The sequence below is a fragment of the Anser anser genome, assembly GCF_964211835.1.
Source record: "Anser anser genome assembly, chromosome: 2".
Lineage (NCBI taxonomy): Eukaryota > Metazoa > Chordata > Aves > Anseriformes > Anatidae > Anser > Anser anser.
In genome coordinates, this window is record NC_139721.1 from 120,468,234 (window position 1) to 120,490,960 (window position 22,727).

The window sequence follows — 22,727 nt, forward strand, 5'->3', positions numbered from 1 at the left end:
GCCATATGGTTTGCCATGCCCATCCACCCAGTGTCAGAGGATTTTAACTTTTACCAGGGAAAACACAAAACAAAGAAGCCTGCAAGAACTCACTCACTCACTTGCCATTAATCTTACTAAAGTTGTACTTCATTTGCTTGCCCTTGTGCTTACAAAGAGCTCTGTACTTCATTGAACTAAGGCTGATAATTTTCAAAACCATTTAATGGCCACACCATATACAAGTCATCCATTTCTCATTAGCTATTAAGTCTTTAAAACATAGCAGTGGCTTTAAAAACTCCACGCAAAGCATATATCTGCAAATTGTTTGTAATATTTGAAATCTACCCTCCAGCCTGAACTTGAAAATTGCAGACAGATGAAGTCTACCTCTATTACTCATTGTCTTCAATGAGACTATTCATGCAAAGGATCCAAGGCAGTTTTAGGGCTTTCAGTAATGTGTGTACATATATCTTTTTACTTTTAAAAATGAAGAGGGAAATCAGAACAAGTGTGAAGATCATAAAACGGGTAAAGATTTTTTTAAACCACCACCAAAGTGCAATCATGCTGGAAGAAGCTGACAAATTTCACCAGCTCTTTTTCATTAAAGTACATTACTTTAAACAAAACCCCCCAAGGCAAGCTCTGTGAGAAGTTCGCCATGATGGGAATATACTCATGTGAAAGAAATATAGCACAATCTAGCACATTCATAGAAATGTCACTTTTAAATATAAAGCCCATTATTCATTATTAAAAGAAATGGATACATATGTGAGAAAAACACCCATCTCGTGGCTACATGCCTGGCAGCAGCTTATATTCTTTACAGAGTATTTTACATCCACAATAAATGTAAAATAGACACATATATATCTAGCTTTTAGGATGTTTCTTCAGGTTTATAGTCATCGGGAAATAGCTGTGTCTGATTCAAGAAGAAAAGAAAGCCACATTTATCGTGTACGTAAAAGTGCCAGGAAATTCAAAGGAATGGGAACACCGGACAAGTTGAGACAAAAATGTCAACAGCTGCATTAGGCTGCACACCGCTCATTGCCCCCGATAACAGAGGGGCATTGTCAAGAGCTTGACAAAACCGGAGGCCGACGGATTTTGGAAAATAACGTGGTGTAAGTCTGATTTCATTAATCAAACAAGTGAGTGTAAAGTTACAGCAGTTCACGACGCGAGGTATTGCCTCAGCACTGCGAGGGGAATTATTTTGGTCTCCTGCTCAAAACCAGACAGAAAGAGAGATGGTGCACTGATGCACCAGCAAGTTTTCAGAGTGCACCTATGTTAATTGCTGTGGTATTCCTTAACCTTTACCAGGGTAAAATGAACAACGAAGAACAGTATCTTGCACCAGAGAATCCATATTTAACCAATGGATCAGGTTAAGACTTGAATTTTTTTTCTTCAGCTGGATAATCCCACTGTTAAAATTTCCAAATGACCGATGCTTTGAAGTTTTCCATAGTAAAAACATTTTAAAGACATTTAAAAGAATGTCATTATCATTTTTATTTTTTCCTGAAATTGCATGGGTGACAGCCCTTAAGCCCTAATGGTCCTCTCCAGTTGTGTGGTGAGACAGGGCTTCAAAACTGCTGGTAGGAATTTCAGTTCAAGAAGTTTCTAAAAACACACTACCATGAAGTGTGACTATTTCAACACGTTGATTTCTTTTTCTTCTTTCCTTCCAACAACAGAAAAACTCATAATCAGGGACTGAAGAGAGATTGGAAGGAAACAGAAGTGACTGTTCATTGTTTGTTCCCATCCCAGAAAACATGAACACTTTTTGCTGCACCTCACCTGACAATAGGCCTGATGACTAAAAGGTCAGTTCTGCAAGCATGATTCTCAGAGCAGAACAACTTGGTTGAATTCAGAGCTCAGTTTTAGCTGAACTACTTGGAGACTTATTTGCGTGAGGTTTATGTATGTGAACACTTACTAAAAGTGCACATTGCCTTGCACATAGGGTATTATAAAATAATAATCACCAGAGAACTCTACCTCCATGATATGCAGCAACAGGTTTTAGTCAGTGCTCTCATTAAAAGTATCAGCAGCTTTTGGGTGGGTAGGAGCACCAGGCTGGACTCTGCACACGATGTACAGGAAGGGCAGGCTGGCTTCTGGAGGCACACAAGACCCCATATGAATCAAAAGGGACTGAGTGTCCCTCTTTGCAGAAAGCCAGTGCCTGTTGGGGGGAGCAGCAAGAAGCCATTTGAATCATAGAATATCCTGAGTTGGAAGGGACCCATAAAGATCATCAAGTCCAACTCCCGGCACTGCACAGGTCTACCCAAAAGTTTAGACCATGTGACTAAGTGCACAGTCCAATCTGTTCTTAAATTCAGACAGGCTTGGTGCAGTGACTACTTCACTGGGGAGCCTGTTCCAGTGTGCAACCATCCTCGCGGTGAAGAACCTCTTCCTGAAGTCCAGCCTAAACCTCCCCTGTCACAGCTTAACACCGTTCCCACGGGTCCTATCACTGGTGATAATGGAGAATAGGTCACCCGCCTCTCCACTCCCCCTCATGAGGAAGTTGTAGACTGCGATGAGGTCCCCCCTCAGCCTCCTCTTCTCCAGGCTGAACAGGCCCAGTGACCTCAGCCGCTCCTCATATGTCTTCCCCTCTAGGCCCTTCACCATCTTTGTCGCCCTCCTCTGGACACTCTCCAACAGTTTTACATCCTTTTTGTACTGTGGTGCCCAGAACTGCACACAGTACTCGAGGTGAGGCCGCACCAGCGCAGGGTAGAGCGGGACAATCCCTTCCCTCGGCCGACTAGCGATGCCGTGCTTGATGCACCCCAGGGTACGGTTGTCCCTCCTGGCTGCCAGGGCACACTGCTGGCTCATATTCAACTTGCTGTCAACCGCAACCCCCAGATCCCTCTCTGCGGGGCTGCTCTCCAGCGTCTCGCTGCCCAGTCTGTACGTATAGCCAGGGTTGCCTCGTCCCAGGTGCAGGACCCAGCACTTGCTCTTGTTAAATTTCCCGTGGTTGGTGATCGCCCAGCTCTCCAATCTGTCCAGATCTCTCTGCAAGACCTTTCCACCTTCATCCGAGTCCACAACTCCTCCAAGTTTGGTGTCTTCTGCAAATTTGCTCAAAACACCTTTTAGTCCTACATCCAAATCATTTATAAAAACATTGAACAGGACTGGCCCTAAAATGGAGCCTTGGGGGACCCCACTAGCGACCATCCGCCAGCCAGATGTGGCCCCATTTACCACAACCCTTTGAGCCCTGCCCATCAGCCAATTGTTCACCCATCGTATGATGTTTTTGTTTAGCTGTGTGCTGGATATTTTGTCCAGTAGGATCCTATGGGAAACCATGTCAAAAGCTTTGCTGAAGTCCAAAAAGATCACATCAGCTGGTTTCCCTTGATCGACTAGATGGGTGATCTTATCATAAAAGGAAATCAAATTTGTTAGGCAGGACCTACCCCTCATGAACCCATGTTGGCTGGGACCAATGACTGCATTGTCCCCCAGGTGCGCTTCAATAACTTCAAGGATCATCCTCTCCATAATTTTACCAGGCACTGATGTGAGACTGACAGGCCTATAATTGCTAGGGTCTTCTTTCTTACCCTTCTTGAAAATTGGCACATTTGCCAGCTTCCAGTCCAATGGGACCTCTCCAGATTCCCAAGATCGTTGAAAAATAATTGAGAGAGGTCCCGCGATGACGTCTGCCAGCTCTTTAAGCACCCTGGGATGAATTCCATCCGGACCCATGGACTTGTATGGATCCAGGTGGAGCAGCAAATCCCGCACACGTTCAGGGTCTGTTGGGAGTTTGTCATTCCCACCGTCACAGTCCTCCAGCTCAGGGTACCCTGGGTCCCGAAGCCCATCATCAGCGTTAAAGACAGAGGCGAAGAAGGCGTTAAACGTCTCTACTTTGCCTATGTCATTGTCTGTGAGGAGACCTTCCCCATCTAGTAGCGGACCTATGTTTTCTTTGGTTCTCCTTTATCTGTTCACATATCTACAAAAAACTTTTTTATTGTCTCCCACAGACATGGCCAGCTTCAACTCTAGTTGGGCTTTGGCCATCCGAATTTTCTCCCTACAAACACAAACAGCATCCCTGCATTCCTTCTTCGTCGCCTGACCCTCCTTGCAGCAGCCGTACACTTTCTTTTTTCGCCTAAGCTCCAGTAGAAGATCCCTGGTCAGCCAGGCGGGCCTTCTGCCCCACTTGCCTGACTTCCAATATTTTGGAATCGCCTGATCTTGTGCTTTTAGGAGGCAGTGCTTAAAGACTGACCAGCACTGATGGACGCCTATGCCTTCAAAAGCGGTTTCCCAGGGGACCTTGCTGACTAGTTCCCTGAGCAACCTGAAGTCTGCTTTCCCCATATCCAGAGCTGAAGTTTTAGTGACAGTTTTCCTTCTGTCACCATAAATTCTAAACTCAACCACTTCATGGTCACTATGACCGAGATGGCTGCCAATTGCCACGTCTCCCACAAGACCCTCTCTGTTCTCCAGCAACAGATCTAGGAGGGCACCTTTCCTAGTTGGCTCTCTTAGCACCTGCACCAAGAAGTTATCATCTAGGTGCTTTATGAACCTCCTGAACTTGCTCGTGTCAGCCGTGTGGTGATCCCAGTTGACATCTGGCAAGTTGAAATCCCCCATTAGGACAAGGGGAGTTGATCTTGAGGCATCTCTTAGTTCTGCAAAGAATAATTCATCGGCATTGTCGTCCTGGCCAGGTGGTCTGTAATAGACTCCCACAACAACATCCCCTTTATTTGTTTGTCCCTTAATCCTTACCCAGAGGCTCTCAACTTTGCCACTGCCAACTTGAAGTTCCACACAGTCCAGCCCATGCTTCACATACATTGTCACCCCGCCACCTCGCCTACCCTGCCTGTCCTTCTTGAAGAGCCTGTAACCATCTATTGCAACACACCAGCCGCAGGACTCATCCCAACAGGTTTCGCTTATGCCGATGATGTCGTAGCTGTGGGACTGTGCCAAGACTTCTAGCTCATCCATTTTATTCCTCATACTGCATGCGTTTGTGTAGAAGCACTTCAAATGCGCCTCCCTATACACAGCACCTCATGTAGCTGACCGAAGGGCCTCACTAGCACACAGTCCCTCTGATTCTAGCACACCATCCCTTAGCTCTTCACCGGCGTGTCTGGTTTTATCCCCTTCCCCTTCGACTCCAGTTTAAAGCCCTATCTATCAGCCCTGCCAACTCCTGAGCAAAAATCCTCACCCCTCTCTGAGAGGCGCATCACATCTTGTGCCAGCAGGCCTGGTGTCGCATAGACCTTCCCGTGATCGAAAAACCCGAAATTCTGCCAGTTGCACCAGTCCCGAAGCCACGTGTTAATGTGATGAGTCTGCTTGTCAGCATCGATCCCCCCTATCGGAAGGACAGAGGCAAACACAACCTGTGCCCCTGATCCTTTAAGTAGTCGCCCAAACACCCTAAAGTCCCTTTTGATTGCTCTCGGACTTCTCGTTGCTACCTCGTCATTACCAGCCCAAAAGACCAGTAGCAGGTAGTAGTCAGTGGGCCATACCAGGCGCTTGACTTTCTTAGCAAAGTCTCTCACCCAAGCCCCAGGGAGGCAACAGACTTCCCTGTGGGTTGGGTCCGGTCGGCATATTGGGCCCTCTGTCCCTTTCAAAAGGGAGTCCCCCATAACAATAACCCTTCTTTCTTTTTTGACAGTTGATGTAGCAATGCGGGGGATAGGTTGCCTTGCCTTAGGCATCCTCTCCAACTGGGACAGGCTTTCGTCTACTTCGTTGTTCTGACTGTCATGTACTAGACTCTCATACCTGTTATATAAGGGTAGATGGGAAGGTAAGGTGGGCAGAGACAGGGCTCGCCTACCACCCCGAACAGGAACCTGCCTCCATTCCCCCCCTTGGCCTAGGTCTCCTCCTACTGCCTGGCGGGATGAGGGAACTCTTGTCTTCTGCATAGCAGGAGACATTTGTGCTGTGGCAGGCTCGTGACTCTGTCTCAGAGAGGGTAGAGTACACCTCCACCAGTCAATTTCCCTCTCTGACTCCCCGATGCTCCTGAGCCTGCTCACCTCTTCCCAAAGTTCTGCTACCTGGCTGAGCAGCTCTTCAATCTGGGCACACCTGCCACAGGCATACCTCTCGCTGCTGCTGTTGGATACCAACAGAAGACTCAGACACACCCTGCAGCCCAAGACCTGGATGGCTGCATGTTTCCCCGAGCCCTCCGTCTGAGTAGCCACATCGGTGACTGCGGCTGGAGAGGCTGCAAGAGATGCGGAGGCCATGGTTTTCTGCCTGGTTGATAGCATGACCAGGTTCCTCGCAGGCAGGTTACAAGTACTGAAGGGAAAGACCGCTGCAAAAGAGCGGCGAGGGGCCCTCCCTGCTCGCCCTGCCCGCACGCACTGCCACGCCTTGCCCTTCTGAAGCACCACGCCCTGTTTGCCCACCCTGGTCGCCACGCTCCTGGTCACTCGCCCTCCCTAGGGGCTGCTTTTGAACGGCCGGGGAGGGGGCGCTGCTGGCTCCGCCTACACCTCATCAGCCTCCCTCATGAGGGCTGCCGGCTCCTGGCGGCTCCCTCGGCTGCTTCGAGTAGCCTCGATGCCGAAAAAAAAAGCCCTGCCTGTCTCGATCCCCCGCTCCACTGCAGAACGCATCTGCCCCGGAGCCGATCGCCTCAGCAAGTTTTTGCTTCAATATTTCGCTTTCAATATTATTTTCAATAATTTTCTTCAATAATTTGGATCAGGCTCAAAATATCCAACCACCCAGCCACCTGGTGCATTCAGGAAGTTGTTACTTGGCCTGCAGAGGTGGCCTGCCCATCACCTCCAATGCTTGGCTTTCCAATGGCCCCATGCAGCTTGCATTCAGCCGCCTCTGTGACAATACAGACCATCACCTACTTCATCACAGTACTTTCTCTTTTGGAGTGTTTTTGGAGTCTTTTCCCCATTTGAAGAATGGTTGGAGGAGCCAGGTCCTCTCAACAGCATCTCAATAAACTATAGCCCTCAACTGGTACATTAAAAGGAAGTTGAGCAACAGGCTGCTGGAAACCTCTACTGGGAACAGCAGTATCTTACTGCTCATTGAAAAACAAGATGCTATTTTTGATTTGTGTTCCTCCTACAACCAATACACTGCCCTTCTGGAACTTATAGTCCTTCCTCCATCTTTGCATTCTTGGCACATGTGAGAGAGCCTAGCTTTAAACTGCATCACGAATTCGGTGGGTCGCCAGCACATTTTCTGGAGAATGCAGAGCAACAAGTTGGGTGGCAATTTTTAATGTTTGATTCTTCTTGCAGAATTTGTCATTCTATGGAATGAAGAAAATACAACAATAAAAAGGGGCATTTCTCTAGCCAAAGGGTATCCTTCATGCTGCATACCAATAACCTGCTACAAACAAGAGAAGGGTAGAAACTTCTTGAAGGAAAGGCTGCAAGAATCCTTTATAATGGAAAACTTTAAAGAGTTTAAAAGTAGGTATTGCTACCACCTCCCATTATAAAACATGAAAGATTAATCAGTTAATCTGGGGAAGAAAAAAAATCCAACAGAAAGAAAAAGCTTCTGAGTAAATCTATCAAAACTAGGAGCCACTGATTTCACACAGGCTCTGCTCCTGATTAGAACTGGAAATGTGAGTTTTCTACCACACTAGTGGTTTGCTCTTGTGATTTTGAAGCAGTGCGTAGGGTGGTGAGATGCAGACTGAGTTTTAATAGGAGTTGGATCTAGACTCAACTCATCACCAAAGGTAGACTGTAATCGTTTAGTACAACTAATGACACCAGAGGAAGACAGTGAAAAAATTCTGGCAAGTCAAAGCATTGTGGAAATGACAGCTATATTGCCAGCAAAATAAATCTGCAGGAGCAAGTCTCTACCATAGCTAGATCCTGACGCATTAAGGACCTTGAAAAACAAGACATAGATTTAAAAGCTTGAGTCACTCAGTCACTATCACACATTTATAAACTGCAAAACCAAGGCAGAATATGTATCATAGATTCACAAGCCTAAGCATAAACCTGCTTGCAGTAACTACGTATCTTTTCTCATCCCAGTAATGCTGAACAGAATTTCTTTTGCCTGAGGAGAAAGAGCATATTATCTCTAAGCACTGAAAAACTCAATATTTTCCTGAAGCCTAAAGGAAGCAGGTTCAACAGCAGGCCAGAGATGGAGGACAACCAGCCAGTCCAAATGTCACAGCTAGCTCACACGCCCATGGAAATTTGGGACTGGAAACTGAGTACAGGTTAAGCACAGATCCTGTTGTCACCAAACATTTCCACAGCAAGAAGATGCACGCAGATGTGTAGACAAATGCATATAAATATATACCTCCAGACAAACATATGAAGGAAGCCTTGATAACATTTGTTTCATATTTTTCAAATACCTTCAGCAGCAGTACAGGTTAAACAATGTAACTTCAAATCCCAGAAAGATATTGCAAGAAATGAAAATATTTGCAAGCAGCAATTAAGCAGACAAAAGAAGTGATAAACAAACAAATGACTCACATAACATATTGAACAAACCAATTCCATTCCATTATTAGTCTTACAGAGAACACAAAAATGGTGGCTGTACTAGTCCATGACTTTATTAAGGATTTTGATACTGCTTCACAAAATACAGCAATCAACTAAAGTTAGGTGAAACTGTTCAGTACAGTGCCTAACTGTGTGATAAATTACACAAACAGCAGTTCACTGCCAAACAGAAAATCTGGATTAAGTGCAGGAATCTGTTTTCATACTGGGACTCTTCAATATTATCATTAATAAATTGGTATGGTAAAGGATAAAACACTAAGTCCGAGGAGAGTATTGAGCTGGGAAAGTACAACAGATCATTCAGAGGAGCTATTTAGATCTCAAAACAATCTTAAGAGAGAGGGAAAACTGTCTGAGAAAATGAGGATGCACTTCAACAAGTGTGAAGTGGCACACTATGAAATATGTCAACAGCACGTACATACATACATCTGTGCAACTGACAAAAGACATAAGACAGGAAGAAACTGGAGAGGCAGTGGGTCTTGAGAGAAGGATTTGGGAATCATAACGGATCACAAACTGAACACAAGTCAAGAATATTTTGCTTTGGAGAGAAAGCAAGTATCGAAGCGGGATATATAAACAGGAGTGATATTCGTAAGACAGTTCAAGTAAACGTGCTTTGCTAAGCAGTAAGGCTCTGGCAGCTGGAGACCTGCAGCCAAGTTTGGGCACAGCATCCAATGCAAGAACAATGCAGGCCATCTTGACAGAGATAGGATGAAAATAATTATCACCAGAGGTCTCAAAACCTCTCTTCAGATGAAAGATGGACAGAGGCAGCAGTGTTTAGTCTAAAAATAAAGGAGTCTGAAGGGAGACATTATAAAAATTTTCAAATATAGATAAAGGCTGCTAGAAAAAGAAAGGAAATAAGCCCTTTTCTGTGTTTGTTAATGTTAGAACATGTAGAAATAGGCTGAAAAGGCAACAAGAGAGATTGAGGTTAGACTTCAGGAAGCGCTTTCTAGCAGTAAGGATAGTTAAGCCCTGGAATAGTCAGTCTGCAGAGATCTCCATTATTTAAGCCTTTTAAGAGGAGCTATATAGACGTTTGCCTGGAATCTATCAGTAGTTTCTACATTGTCTTGGGGCAGGTGGAGTGACGTCACCTTTACAGCCTTCTTCTCTTTGATCTTTCATTGTAACTACAAAATGTAAGTATGATTGGAATATTAACATCTTTTGAGTTTCTGGCAGACCAGCTCTGCCTTTGAAAACATTTGAATTCTCAGTAGACCAGCATTTGGTGTCTTCACAGTGTCACCTCTGAGCTCTGGTACTTGGACCAAGGCAGCAGAGGAGAATGCAGCAGAACTCACAGTCAGATCTGAGTATGGTTTGCAACAATAATTAGCTTCTGTTCTGGTGAGAAATAAAGAGGAGACAACATGACAAGCTCCATTGCTTTTTGTCCCCAAGGAGTAGGTATGCAGTGTTTGCCCTGCTCACAACCTGGTGGGAGGAAGGTCACCTTGGGCAGGAGATGGTCTCTGACACACTGCCCAAGAAACAATTTTATCCTTCAGGTTAGCACAGTAGCTTTGAAAACAAGGCTTTTCGCTATTAGTAAGTGTGCAAGAAGCAATATTGTCCATTTTCTACTAGGTATTTACCCCGAAGACTATAAAACCTTTACATACATTTCGGACCGGTATTTTATTCTCTTGTGGGAGTGCAGTAAACCACTAGCTGCTGCTAATGTACCTTGGTGAATAATCACACTCAGCTAATTTTCAGCCATGAATGATTAAGCACTTCATACAGTATGTGAGCATAAAGAGCCATTTACTCACACTTAAAATATATTTGATTTGAGAACGCAGTGGAGCGAACACACCCCATGCCAGTATAAGGACAAGTTGCAGAATCAGGCAATTACTCTTTGGCATCCATGATCTAGTGTGACATACAAATTCTGCATGAAAGCTGTGACACTCCTGCACAAAGCAATATTCCTGCAACGTTATTCAAAAGCAGATTGCAGGCACTGCATGCTTTCACCTTTGAGATACCATTCATTTATTTATTTATTTTAAACAATTTCCAGAAACACCTCTAGAAAATTTGAGTGCTGTTTATATAAAAACTGTCTGAGTTTATCAGGTGACTGAAGATCCAATTTTGTAAGCCCTACTCATTACAACTAGCAGTTACTCATGCCAATTGTCCTCGGGAAGTTTGTTTGACCAAAAAAAATAAGCATTCAGTGATCTGACAGAAATTGCCAACTCATACTGTTAGTCTACATGAAGACAATTGCTGTTGCTTTATCACAGAGCTGGTTTGAGGTTTTCATCCTTGAGTTAACTGAAATCATGCACTTATGAAGCTTTTTTGTGTTTTGTTTTTAGTGAAAAAAAGGCATTTAATGGTCTCCTGAAGCTAGGAAAGTCAAATGCTGAGTTGTATAGAGAGAGCTCTAGTCTTTACTCTTTCACTTGCTCGTGCTTCATATATGGATAAATATCGCTAAACAAGAGCAAGGGTTCTGAGCCTGGCCCTGCAGTTACTAAAAGCATACTTCCAACATGCAGTTCCCTGTGTTGGACTTGATGATCCTTGCGTGTCCCTTCCAACTCAGGATATTCTGTGATTGTCATCTACTACTCTCAGCTACACAGAAACAAGGAAGATACTGCATTGTTTGACAACTGATAGGAATTTTGGAGGTCACACACACTGCGAGAGCCCTTGTAGTTATGCATCGTATGTAGCCATCCTTTCATGAGCATCTTTGGTATCCTTAAGAAACTTCCTTGCATGACACACACACAACGCAGCTACAACAAGCGCATGCTGTCAGGAAATAGCAATTCCGATTCTGCACCGCCAAACTGAGGTCTATACATATGGTAATAACAATTTACTTTAAATAGAATAATAATAGGCTTGGGTAATTCCTGTGCCAACAGATCAGTGGCTACTGTTTCCACTCGAAGGTTATGAAAGATTCTGCCCTCACCCCTTCCCAATGGCCTGTTGTTCCAGAACAGCTGAGCGCTATTTTTAAGCCCTAAAATTGTAGGAGAGTGGATGGGCAGCTATTATTAACAATCATAGAGAATTCTGCATAATGTGCGTCTCAGGCCATTTTATATTCTACCACTTAGGCAGTGGAGAAAGTGCAGACAAATGATTTACAGTCAAGTGACATTTTGCATATATAAAAGATACATGTATTTGAAGAAGATGGGTTCAAACCTCCGGTCTCTGTTCAAGGAAAACAGAAATATAAGTCAATGAGAACAAGATCTGTGAAGATAGGCCTTGCCTGGCTGTCCTTGGAGTCTAAGATCAATTTTGTTCTTTCTAAAAAAATTCCTCAGAGCACAGTTCAGCACCAGCTCTTTTGTCTTCTGGTTCTCAATTCCCCTGATGGTCCAGATCCAGATTCTACGCTGGCTATCCTCTTACATATATAATGAGTTTTTCAGCCTTCTTCTAGGTGACTCTCATCTTTGCCCCATTCATTTTCAACCTCTTTCCTGAGGACAGCATCCTCCTCCCCTTATTCATCTCCCTTATGGCAGAGAACTTGACAATAAGAAGGTGAGGAAATTATATGAATTTTGGTCCTAACAAGAGAAGCAGCAGTCACAGCTATTTAGTTTTTCTTAAAGGGATTTTTTTCCTTGTTTTAGATTTGAGAGAAGCAAAACAAAATTGAATCTTTTCCTCCAAACTTAGATGTCCACCCGGAAATTAGCCAAAGAGCTAACTGCCCACCCCTCCACCCTCCCCAGCATGCCTTACAAACATCTCAGATTGCTACAGTTTGTTAATTGACACACAGAAGTTATCACATTAATGCAACTGGGATGCCAGGAATAGTTTAAACGAAGTTAAATGAGTAAAGCATGCCTAGTAGTTCCCATTGTTCAGCCTCATAGACACTCAGTGAGTTGTATAATTGGGCACTCTGACACTTCCAACTCATTTGTTTCATTACGCTGTGTTGCTTGCACTCAAACATCTGCAGAAATTGTGAAGGAGCAGATCTAGGAATTTTTCTTTGGAAAAAAAGCTACTTTTTATTTGGACTCTGATCATGCACAAGGAAGTTGAAGGATTAGAGCTATTGTTCTGGGGTTTGTTCCTCCCTCCCAAATGAAGGACGTTATGCAAGAGCAACGCAGGCCACTGAGGTCAAAAATGCTAAGCTCTGCATGTCATGCGATGGATGTCATATTATAATCACACCCCAATAAGATCCTAAATTTCCCCTAACATTACAACCCATGACCACTGGATAGGTGCCCTTCACCCTACAAGGACAGCTGGTGCCTTGCAGGGTCAGATGCCCACAGGCACATTATCACAGCGCCTGGGCTTCCACTGCTCCCGTGGGCACAGGGAGGTGTTCTGCACTCAGAGGTAAGCATTCTCCTCCTGGCAAATAAAACACTCTTCAATGGATATAATTCACCGATGGCTTTTTCTAGCATTTTACTGATACAGCTCCCATGACTTCCACAAATTTTCCCAGCACAGAACTGCTCTAACAGCAACAGTTGCAGAATTGTTGAATTAGGCACCACTTATTGCTGTGACCTAATGTGACACTGGAACCCTATGATGACCCTCTCAGCATCTTCATTTTGGCATTATAGGATGTGCCAAAACAGATCAAGTCCATTTGTACATCTAGTTCAGTACCCTGCCTCCAGCAGTACCTTTATGCTTCAGGGGGAGACAAGCCTTTTGTACTGTGTATAATGAGAAAAGAATTTCCTCTCCCTAGCAAGCCATACAGTAATTTCTGTATACCCTGATGCATGAGACTTGATTAGCAGGACTTAAAAGGTCAGAGGTATGCACGAACCCCATAAGCAATATAAAGGAGAGTTTATCCTCTATCACAGAAAGCACACTGAAATTTTCATTGTTGCTGACATAGTTTGTAACATACTGCAACACCAGGTTGCATTTTTAACACATCCTTTATCATTAAAAAAATCCCATCGGTGCTATGTTATTCTTTCAAGCAGACACTTTCAGCCTCTCCTGGCTAGACAGTTGGTTTTTGTAAGGCTAACAAAATTCATTTTTGTTTGCTTAAGATTCACAAATCTTCACCTTCTTGAGAGGTGTCAACCAACTGGATGACCAAACCCCCTCAAAATCCTAGCACTAGAGATGATTAATTTTATTTCTACATAATCTTCCTGACCTTTTCTCCTCTTGAGAGACGTTATTTTCCAGAAATAAAGAGATCAAGATTTTCTGCAGAAGCAGTCTTATTTTCCAAAATTTCATTAAGAAAGAGATCAAGCAGACGCTGCATTAAATACTGAAACAAAACTACAGTGCAGCAGTTGACAACCCCAAACCCCTAGATGTTCTCAGCCTGGGATGAAACAGTTCATCTCAGGCTGGGATGAAACAGTTCAGATACTAACTCTTCTACAGAAAGGGCATCCTGTGTTTGAAGTGGTTCTTTTCTAATATTGTAAATTTATGACTCTATGGGGCATTTTTCTTATTTTAATTAAAAAAAAATACTCCATCAGGTTTCATAGTATTTGACATAAACACCGTGGGAATGGTTTTAGTGTTTTCAGTCCTCAAGGTTGCAAAGAACCATCTAAAAATCCTGAACCTAAAGGTTTGAAATCCATATGGTAAGAAAGAACAGAAAAGTTGGTGCTTTACAGTTTCTAGGTGGTTTCATGCAGACTCAGCTCTTAGGGTTAGAGCTGTTTTCTTGAATGTGAACATGAGCAAAAGATTAAATAAGAACGTTAGAAAGCAAGCAGATAGTGGGCCACTTAGTGTTTGCATATAGAAATATTTTTATGCAACTTTAGATGTACAGCAAAAGATTTTCATGATGAATGCAAAGAGCATTGGTGGTAGCTAACAGAGCAAATACCAAATACTTGCTTGCCTGGAGTTTATAATAGCTCTATTCCTCTTTTCATGTACACACACAAACACACATAGGCACATTAACACCTTCCAAATAGTACTTATAATCATTTTAACATTTCAGAATTAAGGCATTAAGCACCATGTCTTGGAAAGACTGGAAAGAAAAGCTTAGTGCCAGTGCAGTCAGTGGGATTATAACAGAAAAATAACACTCAGAGAATCAGGCCCTAAGTTATAGCTGTTATTCTCAAGCAATAGCAAGCAATTCAAGCAGAATCCCTAGCAATAGTATAAGAGCAGCAGATCATCATATATATTTACAGAATTATTTTGTTGTTTCATTCTTGCACTCTTCCTCCCATGTCAACCTTGCTACAAATATTCCACTAATATACTTAACTTTACTTCATTTTTCACCTTGCAGCCCCTACATGAATCATCATTTCTACAAGAAAAGAGGCAACAGCTACACTAACCCAGGCCAGTGCAGAACTCCATACATAATTCACACATGTTCCCATCATTATTTCCTATAGCTAAATCCTTTTTATTTCACACCCCCCAGCCAGGAAAAGTCAATAACTGTGGCACAATGAAACTTCACAGCCTGGCAACAGGACCCATTATTTATTTACATGTAGAAAGAGGATGCACATCATATGATGTTTTACTGCTTTATTCTAGTTTCTATTTAAGAATATTACGGTATATCTTTTTTTTTTTTTTTTTATTATGTACACTGAATGCCACAATTAGTGTCTCACCTGGACAGCTGAAGTAGAAAAGGGAGTTTCATTTGGATCCTGCCTCATAAAAATAGAAACACCCTTTAATTCAAGGAGAAACTTGTGGCTGCTAATACAACCTTGAAGAAATCAAGAACAAAACACAATTATTATGATTTGACCCTGGGACAAGAAATAAGAACTGCTATGCTCTAATCATTGTTTCAACTCGAGACTGATTTTCTGGATTTTGAAAAACTGTTACTCACAGAGTGAAGATGGATTTAAGTTTGTATGTGCACATGACACAGACCTCGGCAAAAAAAAAAAGTGATAGCATCACTTAATAGCACTTCAGAAATAAAGGTTGGGAGTAAATTCAGTGAACTAAAAACTAACGTGATGAAAAAAAGCAATGTATAATTATATCCAATTATACTTTTTTCCCTATTCAGTTTGAACTTAAGATTATTTTTTTTTAACACTTCTGATCCTCACATAGTAGTTGTAAATATAGGAAATAAAATTAAGTTCTTCAATATTTTGTACTTAACATTGGTAAAAATCACTTGAACTGATTTTTGTCATTGTATCTTAAGGTACTGAATTCAAAACTGTCTAAATTGAACAAGTAGTGATAAAGCAACTAGAATTTCATGGTATCATGTTTACAATGTCTTAACAGAGCTCCTTTCCAAAGACCAAGATGTCTTCCATAAAACTGAAGCTTTTTAACGTATCTTGCACTTGGCCCTCATTAAGGCCCCCTCAGTTAAGTTTGTACATGTCTAAAAGAGCCAAAGCAGCGTGTAAGCATGCTGTAAAGAAAAACTGGAGAAAAGGAAGCCCTGAGGAGAACAAGCATAGGTGAGAAGGGTACAAGAGGGAAGGGAAGAAGTAGGTGGGGTGGGAATAACGGAAAACGAACCACAGCCTTGCTCAACCAGCAAACACCAGCATATTTTAGCTGAAGAAAAAGTGAGGCTAAAAGCTGCATATGATTAAACTGAAAAAAGTTCAGCAGAAAGTTTAATAAAATTACAGAACTATGCCAAAATTGGATTTTTCTTTTTTTTTTTTTTAATTTTGATATTTTTTTAAGATACATGATGCACTTTTCAAAGACAACAAGAGTCTTGCCAGTAAAAAGATGTGAGGACCCAGGTGTTGCATTCACTGCCTCTATGTCCCTAGCCCAAGGACATGAAGCACCTGCAGTGAGCAAGCCTTGAGCCTTGTATAGCCACATGGAGAGGTGTCTGGGCTCCATGCTGCATTTCAACCTGAAAACATAGGTTGGGAGCTAAAAAAGAGACATTGACACCAAGCAAATTATACTCTAATATGAATGTTATAACATGCACTTATGTATGTACATAATGTTATAGACATGTACAAACATATACGTTATTCACCTCAAAGCAGGCTAGAATAAGCTAAAAACAGATTTCAAAAAAAACCTTCACAAGGTACAAAGTGCTTGCCTGCCTGTGGCATCAGTTTTAAGACTAAGCATGATAATAAAAATCATCATGAAATGGCATATGGTACATTTTTGTACACATATTATTCACTCATTTTTATTGTATTTGACTTGACACTGACAATATATCTTACTCATTAGGGGAGCTTATATTTCAGTCTCAGCTGTATGTTAAAAATCTCCCACTGTTATGTGGCAAGAACACATAAAAAACAAATAGGCAAAAGCACGCTTGCCTGGAAAGACTTAATATTTCTCAAAATGTTCAGAAATTATTCTTCCCATTAAAAATCCAAAGTCAAAAGGGGAAAATACAATTGTTACCCTTGATTTTTCCCTGGTGTTTCATTTATTACATCAAGAGTTTCTTGATTGGATTCAAATGCAAAGTTACTCCCATGGCTTCAAAGTCAGACTAAATTGAAAAATGCGCTTCAACAACATTGATACTGAAATAATATCCCAGAATGCTGTCTCAATGGCTTTACTATTATTAAACAAAGACATAACAAAACTTTGGGGGTCCTTTTAAATGAAATAACACGATTAAAGAAAGGCAACAAAGGGACCATGTACTAAAGAGAACCTTTTCCCCTTTTGAGAACCCCTTTGGAAATGCTCCATAATTTCTGCTTTCCTGTGACTCCGAAGAAGTCCACATGGACTTCCGAAGAGGTGCACATGGTCCGATACACAGGCATCCAAACATCACATCCAAACTGGCACACTGGAACTAAAGGGATGGCTGTCACTGTAGGCGGCTCTTTGGGGAAACAGTTAAGTGGAAAAAAGACTGGACCCAGGGAATTGCTGCGTCTCAGACGAAGCACTGAGACACTGTTCTCCGCAAGCTTTTCTCCAGGTATACCTGTCCATCTGCAGAACAGCAGGCTGGGAAGGAGGTGTATGAGTTGCTGCTGAACAAAGCCTCCAAGTTCTCAAAAATCACTTAAATGATCTACATATACAGTTAGCCTAAGGTACTTATTCCTCCATAATTTCTATTTTAAGTTACACTCCAGAATTTTAGGCAGCTGCCATTTCATTTTGGAAAACAGTAATGATGGAACATTTTGTGGGAGCAGAGGAAGCGGCCAGAGAGCTACTGCTGTCTGTAAATAATACCAGCTGATGCCACCACTTCAATTCTAGTCTTTTGGGATTGCTGAGACCACATGAATTCCAGCCCTTCCTTCCTCTTGGCAAGGAAACCCGGGAGCACAGACATCTCTGATGCCAGCAGAGCACATTTCGCCTTCCCACCAGGTTCCCCCTTACTCCCTTCTCAGGTAAGCTTCTGTCTGTCACAGCCTTCTTCATGGCCAAATCAAGGTTTGGCACACTTTGACCATCACAACTCAGGCAGAAGCACCGTTTGTGAAACGCAAACGAGGGGAAAATGCAGGATGGACACCTGTTTTCCCCGACCACGTTGCATCTCCAGGAGAGCAACCTGAGAGCACAGGAGATTCAGCTGGAGCTGAAGTGAGCATGCCAGCCGCAGAATGAAAGGCGATAACGATGACAAGTCCTCACAAATATGCCAGACCAGGATTGTGCAGCTAAAGAGAACCAGCTGGACAAAATCCTTGAAGCCAGATGAACACCCTGGGACAATGAAAAGGCAGCGCCGCATCTGTACCGTCAACTCACATACTGTCAGGGTGTCAGAGGCACTGTGCAGCATGGCACAAACACACAGGATGGCGAATGTGTCCTGAACTACAGCAGCAACCCAGACAAATGGGGATTTTCTGCCAAAGTCCTGTATGGCTCAGAAGAGGAGCAGGCAGAATAGCCTATTTTACCCCTACTGCTTGCTCAACAGTAAAGAAATGAATATTCTGACTCTTTACCTTTGCTATAAAAAAAATTTTTTTAGGAGTTTCCCAACAGTAAGGATACGAAGTAAAATTAATCTAAGTTTAAGCTCTAAACTTAAACTCTGATACTCTTACCTCATATAACCCTTGGCATGATGGCATTTTACACAAAGTATATCCAAGTCTCAGCTAAATCACACAGCGTGATTAAGTAGGTTTTTCAATTTTCATTTTTACTCCTCCAGGATACGAGGCCCAGATTTTATCTCAATTGAGATATTTCAGCTTTGAGCAATACTGTTATGCAGCGCTGGTGATTAGTTTCCAACCACAGAAATATTTTCCAAAAGTGATAGAGAATCTTCACCAGGAGGAGCACACGAGGCTTTATAGACACCAGGCTTAGGATTGTACCCATTGCCATGCAGGTGGCCCAGCATAAAAGGATGCTGCAAGCCCTGGCCACTCTGAGATGCATGCGAGGACTGCATCTCCAAGCCAGATATGACTTTCATTACATTTATGAATTATGCCTGACATTTAATATTTGAATGTAATATTTTTTGTTTTAATAAAGAATCACTGGATCATCAGAATAATGGATAGCACTGGTGCAAATATAATGAAAATGCCAAGCTTTAAATAGCTTGTTTAATTATTAAAAATGTTACAGGAAAAACTAACTTTGCATTGCTGTCAAGATCAAATGAACATGAATTTCAATCAAAAGAGAGGCTATTGTACAATATATTAAAACATGAGGTTCTGCCTACAGTAATTATTGTGCACAGTGCACAAAGGGAAAAAAAGCAATGCTATCAATCACAGTCTGTCCACATTCAGTCAATAAGAGCCGCTCCCCTGCTCTGTTGCACAGTTTTTCCTTTGTTAGCCATATTATACAATACATGGGGCTTTCAAGAGCTTGGCCTTGGTTGTGCATTAAGGAAGGCTCTTGAGATCCATCTTGAAAGAAATTCAATATCTTTTCTTGTTTGAGAAAATTGCAATAAACTATACAGCATCTTCTTTTTATTTATTTATTGTTCTTCTTATAGCTAAATCAGTCATCCACTACTTACCACATTATCTTTTCTATGTGATCAGAACAACATGCTACACAGAACACAACCTCCTCACGTGTCCATCCTCTGCACTGTGACAGTACAAGCACCTCTCATTCAGGCTGCTGAACGAATTATTTCTCTGTCCAGACAAGGTAAAAGAATCAAAACTTCCATTTTGCACCACCGTGGCAAATACACTAAATAGATGCTCTTAATCTCCATGCAAAGCAACTGCTGGAGATAATACAGAGCACGTTATCTTGTGAAAATCCAACCACTGAGTCTGTGGCTATTAAAACATTAAAACTGCATAAGCATATTAAGGCCAGTGGCTCCAGTATTCTTTTCCAGAGAAGCAGGAAATAACATTGTACACATGCACGATCATTTAGTAGTATGCCCTTCCTGGACATTTTTCTTTCTCTATCTCCCAAAACTTTTCTCGTAGGTAATTTCTACATCAACTAGGATGTGTACTGTATATCCTTAGCAGTATTCCACTCACACATCAAAATTACTTCCTCTGCTGCATTTCAGAGTTAGGTTCCTTCCCCCTCCCCATTTATTTTTAAAAACTGTATTATTGCTTTCAAAATACCCTTTAACAAAATTGGCTAAGAGGTTGTGATCGCTTTTCTTCTGTTTTTAGTAAAAGTTACGTTATGGCAAAGGCTCTTGTGCTGTATAGCTCACCTAGATATCAAAGTTCTACTTTTTTAAAGGGTGAGGTTCGACCTTAAAGAAGTTCTAGCTTTATGGTGACTTAAGTCTAAATTCTGAGCTATATGCAATGCAAAAGCTGAAAACATTAGAACACAGATTGATGTTTTCCTCTAACTGGCTACAACACATCCTGTCTCTGTCTGTAGAACTACTAGTGAAGACCCACTCCAGGTGGGCTTCCTCTTAGAGGAAGGATCTACTGGTAGAACTGGTAGATAACCAGTTATCTACCTTTATGCTGAGGCTGGTGGGAATTTTGTCCTCAGGCTCCCTACCAAAGTTAACTCAGTCACAAAAGTGAGTTAGGAGCAGGATTCGCTGCCCATTTTACTCAACAGCCCCATCACAGAGGTGTTTACTCGCCCATGTCTGTGAAAAGCATTACATACTCTGAGGGAATCATGGGGGTGTTTCATATTAAATGTCAGAAACAAAGTGCCCTCATGCACATGCTTGAGGGAACAATCATAAAATCTGTAACCAGGATTTAGATAAAGTGCCATATAGCCATAATAAAAGCCATTTTATTGCTATACCATCCGATGATGGGACTGCTGTCCTGTCGTGAATATTGGTGATCTCCTGTGCTTCACTGTAGATGACCCCAGCATTACAGACCATGAAGTGTCCAAGTCATTCCAGCAAACTGCTTTAAAACCACACGGCCTAAAGTATGCATTTGAGTCCTATGGAGACTATTTGCAAATTAATTTCTAAATCAACGCAGGAGAAAGCTGCATGGGTACACCCTACACCAACATTATACAGAAAGTGAACCGCAATGGGATAGGATGTTGTCTTTCTATCAGTCCATTGGAAAAAGCCCGTAAGCTGAAATTAAAACCTGCAGACTGGCTATATTTTTTCCCCTAGCTTATGGGACAGAATCCATCTCTTCTAATTTCTAATGATTTTCCTGGGAAAAGAATAATTATTCCTTTCTGCCAAAATATCAGTATGCCTCCTTATCAAAGCAGTCATGAAAGTTACCGCCAGAATACATGAGATGGCTAACGACTGCATAAAATGCATTTAATGAAAAGCTTGTGGTTGAAAGACTTGCATTGAAATCCTAGTTTTCTAGATCTTCCTGCTCTCCATATCCCATGGCCACCACAGAAAGCTAGAAAGAGCAGGATCACTCCACAGAATCCCCACAGAAGCCAAAAGCAGATTTTATGGCACAGCACCCCTTTCATGCAGCTAAACTACTTCCAGCCCACAAATGGCTTATCCGTGGCCAGCGAGTGGTCTTGCAAGCTCAGCCTTCTCTACTTACACCCACATGGACTGACGCTTTTTAAGCCCCACCATTGTCCCTGTACCAGCTCAGCTTCCAACAGGGGTTTCCATAGTGAACAGCATTCATGTTTGGAATAACCCAGGAAGTACAGAAAATAATTGCAGGGCTGCCTCAGCTCTGTACAAGTCAAGGGGAAGGAACGTGCTCAAAGCAAGTTGTTAGTGACAGATATTAATTTAAATAATCACATATCAATTGAATACTAATAAATCAATTAATGAAAAACTGCCCAACCACCATCAACTCCCCATCCCATAGCTTTTGGGGACAACTTCTAAAGATCAAATAAGCATAACTGAAGTACATGAGCTCGGCTGAGGCATCTCCTGCAGCATCAGGGTCTCTCTCCACTAGTTATGACCCCTAGTAAATGTTTGTTGGTTTCTGTGATTTCTTTTAAAGATTTTTTCCAAGTTTCATGGATCTTAATGCAAACATTTTCGCTGATAATAGCAAGGAGAAATTGTTTGAGGAAAGTGTCATCTTGTAGCCACTTTAAAACTGTCTGTGATGTCCCCAGTGAATTGGTCTTGAGGACAGGGGCAGAACAATGAATTTATTAAACACATTGGGCTAAAAGCAGTAATTGGCTTCACCCAATATTCTGCAGACCTTGTTGCATTATGCTGCATTAACTTTTCATAGCTTCATGCAGTGTACATTTTTGACATTGCTTTCTCCTTGTCCCCATGAGAGCAGTCTGTCTATTCATTCATCTTTGTTTACATTCTTTCAATAAATTATATGGATAACTCTCTATTTTGCCAATTCTTCACTGCTGGCATTTTTAGTTTTGCATTTACATAAGACATTCTAAGTTTATGAATTGAATTGGAGGCGATAAAGTTAAAACTAACAAGGCTATAAAAATGAATTTGCTTTAATACTGCAAACATGCTCATAGCAAAACATTAGTTGCAGCAAGCTTTTCTTCATTTTCTCCTGCTTTCCCTTCTCAGGCAGCATTTGCCTCAAGCCATGGAGTAGAAAGCACCTCACCCAAGCCCTTCATTAGCAGAATCTATCATAGCACATAGAGGAGCATCTCAGTATATAAATTAAATTCTGGTGCAAGCCAACAAACCCATCCACAGCCAGAAGACTCCAGCCCAACAGCATTGCTGCT

At 42.1% G+C, this 22,727-nt stretch overlaps 1 protein-coding gene across 12 annotated transcripts in view; it reads right to left on the reverse strand.

Annotated features, from left to right (window-relative positions):
* The window catches only part of RBMS3 (RNA binding motif single stranded interacting protein 3), a gene marked incomplete at its 3' end in the record, with an annotated part of 701,513 nt that overhangs the window by 544,172 nt on the left and 134,614 nt on the right, over positions 1 to 22,727 (reverse strand). The gene's annotated exons all lie outside the window — the stretch shown is intronic.